General features: G+C 47.4%; 1 pseudogene; it reads right to left on the reverse strand.

The window, feature by feature from the left end:
* Window positions 1-2,548: 2,548 nt before the first annotated feature.
* Window positions 2,549-3,906, reverse strand: LOC103113591 (kinesin-like protein KIF22; annotated as a pseudogene).
* Window positions 3,907-11,024: the final 7,118 nt, after the last annotated feature.

Genomic DNA, 11,024 nt, shown 5'->3' on the forward strand with positions numbered 1-11,024 from the left:
CCATACCTTCCAGATGGGAGACATACACAGGAGGGTCTCCACACTCAAAAAGAAATGAGTGGGCTTTATTTCAGAATGGGCTTTATTTCTCCCTCTCCCAGGCCCAGGGCTGAGGATAGCACCATGATCAGACCACAGGCCCAGCTTGGAGGTAGGATGGAGGGTGAAGTAGGGGAAGCTGGAGGGGGGTGTGAGTGGTGGGAGGGGTAGAGCTAAGCAGTGTTTAGAGCCACTGAAGACTGGCTGTGTGGGGCTGGGGTGTGAAGGATGGTGCACAGTTTACAAGTGCCTGGCAAGAAAGCATCTGAGAAGCTCTGAGAGAGACACACATCCACTGGCCACCTCAGGCCTAGAATGAAAAGGCCCACCTCCAAAATAGAGCAGCAGGGCCAGAAGATAGCTCACCTAGTGAGTGTGTGCCTTAGTATTCAGGAGAGGCTGGCTTCCAGTTTTGGAATCACCATGGCACAGGGAAGGCTCCACAGATGGTGGAATGGACAACTGCTGCTTGAGGCTGTAACAGAGGCTGCTACCACCCTTTGAGTCCAGGTTTTATATCATCAAGTGGCTTCTTCTTCACACACTTGGGCATAGTATGGACCCAGGTCCCTATTCCCTGGAAGGGAATACCACTCCACCATCTGCCATGCCGGGGCTTTGCTGCTTCAGGCCAACTTTTTGAGATACAAAGAAAGAAACTGAGGGAGAAGAGGGAAAACACCGCAGTATCAAAGCTTCCTGCAGCGGTGTGAGGACCAGGCTGGAAGTTGGACTGAGTGTGACAAAGTAGGCACACTACCCAGGTAAGCTGTATTGCTGACTTGGCAGAGAAGAGTTGCCAAAGGCAAGAGGCTCTGACCAGCAGTGGCATGGACTCCACGCAGGCACCTCTAAGTTGGTGCTATGACAGAGCCCAAAGGGATAAAGGGGGCTCTACCAGCACTTGGCTGGGTCCCTCAGTCCCTGCTATGACTCTATGACTTTTCTTTTCCTTCTTCTTCTCCTCCTCCTCCTCCTCCTCCTTCTTCTTCTTTTGCAATTCCAAAGCCTCATACATTCATGATATCATTGCTCCCATGCTGACTTCTCCCATAAGGAGGATAGGAAAGAAGCTAACACTTATTCAGGGGGTACAGGGCTCCAAAAACTCTATCTGCCAGGTTCTATGTGGTCCTTACAGCCCTTCTGAGAAACATACCCATCTGCATAGTTCAGAGTGGGACATGGCACTGTGTTGTGATCCCCCTCAGCCCACCTGGACAAATGTACCTTACTTAGTATTCATTCTCATCACTGTCAGGAAACAGGGACCTGCTTTGTGCTGTGACCATATGAGGCGGTGGCTGGAGAGAAAGACACCTGATTGATGACAAAGCCTGGACACAAAGGGGTGCAGCCTGCTACAGCCCTTGTCTGCCTCAAGCTAGACAGCAGCAGGGGTCCCACAGCAGGTGGGCACTCAGACCAGCTGCAGCACCAACCCACCTGGGCTGCTCCTCACCAAAAGAGGGGGAGGAAGAAGTACTGATGTGCTCAGCAACCTGGACATATCCTCAGGAAGTTACGCTGAAAAAAAAAACAGTCCCTCCTGCCTACCCCTGCCCCAAGCCACATGTTGAAGCTTTTATACAGCATAAAACAAAACTTGGAAATAGAGCACAGGATAGGGGTTGCCAGGGGCTTGGAAGAGGGAATGGAGGCAGGTGTGGTTACACGAGGGCAACAGGAGCCATCCCTGAACCCTAGTAACTGTTTCAGGTCAAGATTGTCACAGCTCTAACATGCACAGCCTTAGAGGCATAGTGAACTAAATCCAGCAGCTTGGGAAATGGCTCAACTGGTAGAGCACAGGACTTGCAAGCCCACAGCTCCTGATTCCATCCCTGATTCCATGATTCCTATCCTCTTGATTCCATGTAACTCTGGCTTCTCTCTCCCTCTCCCAATAAATCTTAAAAATATATATATATTGTAGAATGGTTGGGAGGTGGCACAGTAGATAAAGCATTGAACCCTCATATGAGGTCCTAAGTTCAATATCTGGCATTACATAAGCCAAAATAATGCTCTAATTCTTACTCTGTTGCTATCTCTTCTCTCTCATTAATATATATCTATATAATCCTGTCAGTGAAGCACCTGGTAGAGTGTGCATATTACAGTGTGTAAGGACCCAGGTTCAAGTCCTCTGCCCCCAACTGCAGGAGGGAAGCTTCATGAGTGGTGAAACTGTGCTGCAGGTTTCTTTCTGTCTTTCAAGAGAAAGACTTTATCCTCCCTTTCCTATCAGTTTCTCTGTCTCTATCCAAAAAATGAATATATAAAATAAATTTTAAAAATAAAGTAAAATAACTTTTTAAGAAAAAAAATATATGTACATTTCTGCCTTGTCATGCTTGGACCAGGTTCCATCCTATCTCTCTCTCTCCATATATATATATATATATATATATATATATATATATATATATATATATATATACACACACCTCTAGTCCAACATGAGCTGGGCCTTCTCCTGGCTAATGTGCTGCAGGCCTTGCAGATCCTAGACTGGGCCTCCATTAACCATATCTAATAATTTTTTGTACCCAAGGTCTTTCGGCTCTGGATTGATCTGGAGCTCCCAGCTGTCCTTATGCCTCTCCTTAGGCTCTGTGGTATCCAGGGAGTCTAGCTTTCTCTTCCAGTTTCCTTTCTTCAGGCTATGTAACTTGACACTTGATGATCCTGGAGCTGCCTGCTCCTGGATCATCACAGCCTTTTTGAGAGGCTTAGGCACTGTGGCTGTGTGGTGGGAGAGGGGCTGAAGCACCATAAGAGACAGTTCTCTTCTGGGTCTGTAGCCTCCTGTGCATGCACCTTGGCTTCCAGTTGTTTTTTTTTGGGGGGGGGCTTCATCTTAATACTCTTGATCACCAGGTCTTTCTCCTCCATAGTCTTCATGAGCATAATCCATTCTCATTTTGGGTGCTCAGTGCAGAGGTCCCCTGGCTTCCTTAGGAACCAAGTACGTGGTCCAAACTTAGAAAGAAAATGCTCTAGCACAGCTGGTTTCATGCTGCTTAGTTTCTGCAGGGGGCTAAGTCTCTGGGCCTCCGGTTCTTTTTCTCAGATGGGCCTAGCAGTTCCTTCTGAGACAGTGTAATTGTTGCCAAGACTGGAGAAGGCTGCAGGCTGGTAAGAGGCTGGTTGATCACTCCTTGGACCTGGTAGCAAAATTGAGCCCAGAGATTGTGTCTAGGAAAAAGTGTCTCTGGTGTGATGTTGGCAAAGAGGATGAGGTAGGCAGAACACCCCTAGAGAGTCCTGCAGCAAGCAACTGAGTTTGCTCTCCCCATTCAGCACACGCAGGGAGCCCTGGTTCAGCATGTCCACCACTTTGCCCAGCACAAAGAGTGGGATGCTGATGGCCATGTTCTCTTTCAGCCACAGGGCCTTGTTGCCTATGCATCACTTGTCCAATGAGCCAGACAAGTAGAGCTCCCCCTCCTACTGGCAGAAAGGGGCCACATGCTTCTGCTGACCCACCTTGACCAAGAGCACAGCCCCCACAATCTATTTCCACCTGGCTGGCAGGAAGTGCCACTTGAAGTCCATGAAGCTAGTGATAGGTTTCTGCATGAGGCCCGGGGCCAGGATGTTTCCTCAGCAGGCTTCTTGGATCACCAGTCTCTGGAGGACAAATCCAGCAGGCCTAGTACCCTTTCCTGGTGGATCTCCAAGTAGGACATAGTGACTGAGAGACCCATGGCCGGCCCTCAGCACCCTGCTTCCTTCTGAGCTGCAGAAGCTCCATGAGTGCTCGGGAATCATACCAGGCTGTTCAAGACTGCCCAGCATCGTGCAGGTCTTCCCTCCCATGTGAGGCCATAGACAAGCATTCTGTCCTTCCAGCAGGTGCCTGAGAATGAGTTATACCAATCTCTTTTGTTCTGTCTCTACTTTTTTCTGTCTCTCTATCTCCCTGTCTATCTTTTTTTTTTTTTCCTCCTCCTGGGTTATTGCTGGGCTCGGTGCCTGCACCATGAATCCACCGCTCCTGGAGGCCATTTTTTTTCCTTTTGTTGCCCTTGTTGTAGCTTCGTTGTGGTTATTATTATTGCCCTTGTTGACGCAATTCGTTGTTGGATAGGACAGAGAGAAATGGAGAGAGGAGGGGAAGACAGAGAAGGGGAGAGAAAGAGAGACACCTGCAGACCTGCTTCACCGCCTGTGAAGCGACTCCCCTGCAGGTGGGGAGCCAGGGGCTCGAACCGGGATCCTTACGCCGGTCCCTGTGCTTTGTGCCACATGCGCTTAACCCACTGCACCACCGCCCGACCCCCCTCCCTGTCTATCTTAACAAGAAAAAATTCCAGCCAGAAGCTGTGAAATTACACAGATGAGAGGTCCCTCCTAAAACCAAAGTATATTGCATGGGAATATTTTTGAAAAGAAAGAAGGTGGGGGCAGGTGGTAGTGCATCTGATTGAGCACACACAGTACTATGTGCAAGGACTCAGGTTCAAGCCTCCAGTTGGGGGGAAAGCTTCACAAGCAGTAAAGCAATGCTGCAGATGTTTCTCTTTCTCTCTCCCTCACTATTTCACCTTCCCTCTCTGTCTATCTTTCTCTATCTAAAATAAATAAAATTAAGTATTTTTTTACAGAGAGAAAATGATTATCACAAAAAGGCGGGGGGGAATATTCACACCTCAGTATGACTATGCAGGTAATGGGAAACTCTGAAATGCATTGGGCATTACATCAGCGCAGTCACTTTGTGTCCCTGTCTCTTTTCTTTGCCTTTTATCCAGCATCAGGATGAACATGTTTGGGGTGCAATAGATGGACACCCACATTTTCCTCAGGAAGAAACTGGCCAGTCAGTGAAGGACCATGAACTCAGGTGAAGCTTCACTCTTCTTCCTGACCTCTCCAACCCCAGTTTCCTTAACTTTGTTCTGTTTTGTATATGCCTGAAGCACAGTTTGGAGGTAGCATTTATTTATTTACTTATTATCTATTGGACAGAGGCAGAAAGAAATTGAGATGGAAAGGGGGAGGTAGGGAGGGAAAAAGAGAGACAACTGCAGCAAGGCTTCACCATTTGTGAAGATTCCCCCCTGCATGTGAGGACTGAGAACTTGAACCCAGGTCCTTGTGCATGGTACATGTGCACTCAATCAAATATGCTACCACTTGGCCCTAATTTTGGTATTTTTCTTTTCGCAAGAGAATTGGGAGGGGAGAGTACTTAGAACTTTGGGGAGGCCACCTGACTTGGAAGAGGGGGTCAAAAAAGGCAAAAGGGACAAGACCTGAGAGATTCAAGATGTCTCCTGTGACTTCACACTTTCCAGGGCTTCATCTCTAAGGCCAGCCCTCCATCTCACTGGGTATGTGGAAGAGATCACTATGGTGGAATGTTCTCTCTCTCCCCAGTGGTGGAGAGGAAATATGCCTGTAGCCCTCATATCCGGGAATCTGCATCATGAGCAACCTTTCTAGGGAAGCCGAAGCCCAGCTGTTTCCTGCCTCCAGTAACTGCTCCCTCCATGGCCCCCTCACCTGTAACCCCTCCCGTGGGACCCTTTTCTCAAACTACCTCCCAGGGCCTGTGCTGATTGAAGTAGGCTCTGAGAAAGATGGAGCAAGCTTGTCCTGGGACCTCAGCCAGTGGCTCCTGCCTCCCACTGAGTCCTGTCCTCCTGCCCCTGCTTCCAGCCCCCCCCCACACACACACACCAAACTCAAAGCTGCCAGCTTGGTCCTCACCAGCTGTGCACAACAGGGGTGGGGATAGCATACTCCCCCTTCTCCCAGGCAGCAGCTGAGGGGCTGGCTAGAAGCATTTGGATTTCCTCAGAGAACTTTCTGACTTACAGTCTGTCCTCACCACCTAAACTCTGCCTTTGATTGGGTTCCCCAAAGAGTCCAGGTCAGAGCTGTGCCTGGAGCTGGCTGATGCTGTGGTGTGTATGGCAGAAAGACACATCCCAAGTGTCCATGTTGGGGAAGACACTCCTGAGAGGGCAGGGCTAGAGGGGGTGGGGCGGGGGTGGGGCAGGGAGACAGCTGCTTCCTCTCTGTCCTTCCCATGATACTCACAACGAGGGGGCACCAGGGACTTGAGCTTCTCAACTCAGCTGGGAATCTATTTCCTTTCATTAAAGAGGCATGTAATTAGTCTTGGGTGGGCGGGGGGAGGGGGGTGGTACACAGGGCAAAGGCATCCTTTAGCTCTGCTGACAAGAAAGAGAAAACACAAAGTAAAACACTGGGTTTGGTGTACTGACTGTGCCCAAAGCAGGGGACTCTGGGGAAGGAGAGGAAGGGAGTGAGTGAGTTAGCTTGCATTGAAGTCCTGGTGCAAAAGGTGGAAAGGGAGTTAGGCTGGATGTGACAGTGCCTTACAGACATCTATTGTAGGGAGATGAGAGATCCTACTCATGTGTCATCAATTGTAATTGATTCCTCCTGTGAAGGAAGAAAGAAAAGAAAGGAAGGAAGAAAAGGAAAGAAGGAAGGAAGGTAGGAAGGAAGGTAGGAAGGAAGGGAGGGAGGGAGGGAGGGAGGGAAAGAGAAGGAGTCTCTGAGAAAACAAAAGGCCCCCATTTTGCCTCCCAAGAGCAGGCAGATACTCCTCTGCTTCTCAGTTCCTCTCTTATACATACTCAGGTCATCAAAAAAGGAAAGGAGAGGGAGAGAGAGAGAGAGAGAGAGAGCTAGAGCAAGAGAATGGAAGAAAGAAAGGTGGCTTGGGACATGGCACAGTAAATAAAGCTTTGGACTCTCAAGCTTGAGATCCTGAGTTCAATCCCCAGTATTGCATGTGCCAGAATGATGCTCTGCTTCTCACATAGGTAGATACATAAATAGATAAACCTTTAAAGAAAACGAAATGGGAGGGCGGGCGGTAGTGCAACGGGTTAAGCACACATGGTGCGAAGTACAAGGAAGGACCAGCGCAAAGATCCCAGTTCGAGCCCCTGGCTCCCCACCTGCAGGGGTGTTGCTTCACAAGCAGTGAAGGCGGTATGCCTTTCTCTCCCCCTCTCTGACTTGCCCTCCTCTTGATTTCTCTCTCTGTCCTATCCAACAACAACAGCAATAATAGCAACAACAAGGTCAACAAAAAAAAAGAGGGGGTGGCCTCCAGGAGCAGTGGATTCATGGTGCAGGCACTGAGCCCCAGGCAAAATAAATAAATAAACAAACAAATAAAAATAAGAGGAGCTCTGGAATATATGGCAGACTTTTGGAACCTTAAGCTGGAGCACACTGGTAGGAGGCAGGCAGAGCGAGTACCAACCACAGAGGAGCTTTCCAGCAGAGGTTCTGCCTCTTGCATCTGCTTGCCCTCCTTGCCCTCCTGTCCACCACCAACTCTTGATCCCAAGTCTGAAACCCACCCCAGAGGTCTGGAGGAGACCGACAGTACAATCTGCTCACCTGGGTTTGGGAGCTGCCCATTACCCACCCCTTCTTCAGAGAGGGAGTTCACTGCACTGTCAGCCCAACCCTGCCTAGGGCCTGGGGCTCCAGCACCTATAGTAGATGTCCCCAGAGGGTGTTGGTGACTTGTAACCTGAATCAAGCTGGCAGACAGGCAGAAGAATGCGGGGGGGGGGGGGGGGGGCGGGGGGGGGGCAGGCCTGCTCTGGGCCTTTTGTGAACAGTAGGGCTTTCCAACAGAGACTCTTGTCTGGCTCCATCCACCAGCATCCAATATACACAAGAAGCCTGTTTTTTTCCAATGACTTCTCAGGACAAGTGTAACTAAACAGATAGTGCCCAACGTGAGGCCTTTGGAGGCAGAGCAGGGGGACAGGGAACAGAGGCTGAGACAAACCAGCCATCTCTCCAGCCTCACATCTACCTGGATTGCACCATCGCCCCACCCTCAAGAGAAAACACAGCCAAGGGAGGCAGCTTTTGGGCTAGAGGAATGGAGGGCATGGTGCCTCCTGCCCCCACTCTATGATCCTGTGCTCACACTCTAGGTACAGTTACTTTTCACCCTGGGAGTTTCTTTACTGGCAGTCTCCCTTACTGTCCCCTGGCAAGATGCTGTTCAAGAGTGAACAATTAGAGAAATTGAGACTTAGGTGTATGAATGGGATGGGGTGGGGGTGGTGTTGACTGTCTTGCCAAGGACCTGGCTGCTTAGTGGAGAATCAGAACAGTAACCATGGTCCAGGAGTTGCAGTTGCAGTAACCATGGTCCATGGCACAGTTAGATTCTCAGGCATGAGGCCTTGAGTTCAAGTCCTGGAATTTCTTGTGCCAGAATGTTGCTCTGGTTCTTTCCTCCCAAACTCTCCTCTTCTCTCTTTCTCATTAACAACTAATAAAATTAAGTTCAAAATCAAACACATGCCCTTGACTTCTGGTGAAGAGGCTTATTCTGATTTTGTTTTCATTTCCCCCTGTATATCTCTTTTTCTTTTCCTTCCCCATGTATATTATCATGTGGAGAAAGAGAAGAACTGTTGATGGGTGCAGTCACTATGAAAAAGTGTATGGAGAATACTTAAACAAATAAAAATGGAAATATCTTATCATACAACAATTCCATTCCTAGTCATTTATCCATAAAACATGGAAACACTAATTCAAAGGCTATATGCACTAATTCAAAGGGACATATGCACCATATTCATAGCTGCATTATTAATGATAGCCCAAATATGAAAGCAACCTAAATACCCATTGATAGATGACTGAGTAAAAAAGTTATGGGGCATATACTCCATGGAGTACTACTCTGTAATTTGAAAATGTGATATTGTATCCTTCAGGACAAATGAGTGAAATTGGAGGTAACTGTGCTTAGAGAAGTGAGTGAGGAGGTTAAATACAATTGCCAGATTGTTGCACTTACGTATGAAATATAGAGGATTAAAACACATGTACTTGCAAAGAAAAAAAAAAGCCTATCTATAAGACTTTGAAAGATTTGTCATTGTGGGGAATGGGAGTGAAGTGGGAGCACAGAACTTTGGTGGTGGGTGTGCTGTGGATCTATACCTCTATAATCTTATAATTATAAAGCTCTATTAAATCACCAATAAAAATTAAAAATCAATATGCTGATTGCTATTACCTTTACCTTTTTATGTAGGACAAGGAATCTTCACTAGAGAAATGATTCAAATGGCCAGGCAGTGGCACACTTGACTAAGCGTACACATTACAGTGTACAAGAAGACAGGTTCAAGCTCCTGGTCCTTCACCTGCAGGGAGGAAGTTTCACAGGTGGTGAAGCAGTGCTGCAGGTGTCTCTCTTCCTATCTCCCCCTCTCCTCCCAATTTCTGTCTCTATCAAATAAAAAAAATAAATTAAAAAAAGAGAGAGATGATTCAGATCTTTTTTTCTTTATTGGGGGATTAATGGTTTATAGTTAATGATAAAATACAATAGTTTGTACATGTGTAACATTTCTCAGTTTTCCACATAACAGTTCAGCCCCTACTAGGTCCTTCTCTGCCATCATTATCCAGGATGTGAAACCCCCCCACTCCAGTCTTTTTTTTCTTAAATATATAGTTTAAAATCTTCTCACACATAAACACCAAGTCTAGGTGGTTAGATAGGTATGTTCTCCCAACATTTAAGAGCAGATACTTTTTTTTTCCATTTTTTTATTTCTTTATTGGTGGATTGATGTTTTACAGTTGACAGTAAATACAATAGCTTGTACATGCATAACATTTCTCAGTTTTCCACACAGTAATACAACCCCCACTAGGTCCTCTGCCATCATGTTCTGAGACTTGAACCCTCCCCTCACTCACCCCAGCGTTTTTTACTTTGGTACAATACACAAACCCAAGTTCTGTTTTGTTTTCCCTTCACTCTCTTTTCATGGGTTTTTGGTCAGTTCGCTGCTACATGATGCTTCTGTGGGGGCTGCGTATCCTAGGAAGCACCTGAAGGCAACCAGAATGCAACTCATCAATGCTGCCCTGAATCAAAAGGTTGCAGAGGCCTGGGGGGGATGCATTGGATCGACCTTCTCGTGGTGCATCCCGTGAGTACCCATTTATTGGGGAAACTGACGATCATTCCTAGCCGACTGAATCCACATGGATCCCAGTCACTTTCAAAGCCAGCAACAAGCAGACATCAGGCTCAACCTGACGCTGTTGACTGGCTACGGAAGAAGGGCAAACGCTAGGAGAAGAAGAAGAGGCCTGGGGGCATGGTATAGTGGTGGTGCAAAAGGTTTTCATACTTGAGGTTCCAAGGCCCCAGGTTCAATCCTCAGTATCACCTTAAGCCAGAGCTGAGCAGTGCCTTTCCCCTCTCTCTCTCTCTCTCTCTCACACACACACACACACACACACACACACACACATAACTGCTCTTGTTCTAACCCTCTCTCTGGTTAAAATAGGTAATATATATATATATATATATACATACATATATTAAAGAAGAAGGAAGAGAAGGAGAGGGAAGAGGAGAAGGAGAATGAAGAGAAGGGGCAGACGAATAAGAGTAAAAAAAAAAAAAAGAGGCTAAGAGGGAATAGGAGATGGCTCACCCAGAAGAGCAAAGGACCCCCCTTATCCCCAGAACCACATGGGAGCACCATGAGTGCATTAGGGAGTCTCCTCCCTCTTTGTCCATTATGGTGTCTCTTCTGTATACCTCCCTCCTTGTCTTCTCTCTCTAAATTAAAAAATGGCATGTGTGAGACCCTAAATTCATTCCCTGGCATCAACTTCGAACACACACATGTGTCATTCTATCAGGGTGTGTTACCTGGGGCTGCTGCTGTAATCATGTCTGCACCTTAGTCTCTTCCTCTGTGAACAGGGAGTGATGACACTACATGTATTTCATGGACATGTTTGAGTGTTCAGCTGCTGACAGCAGTGTGGTGATGCTTAAGATAGCTTCTGGGACATAAACACTCAACAACAGGAGCTACTGTATTATTAAGACTTGGCATAGGGTGGGGACGGGGTTTGCCAGTGAAATAAATCACTTGGATAGGGAGTCTGGCGGTAGCATCGGGCTAAGCGTATGT

This window comes from Erinaceus europaeus, chromosome 19 (genome assembly GCF_950295315.1).
Source record: "Erinaceus europaeus chromosome 19, mEriEur2.1, whole genome shotgun sequence".
Taxonomy (NCBI): domain Eukaryota; kingdom Metazoa; phylum Chordata; class Mammalia; order Eulipotyphla; family Erinaceidae; genus Erinaceus; species Erinaceus europaeus.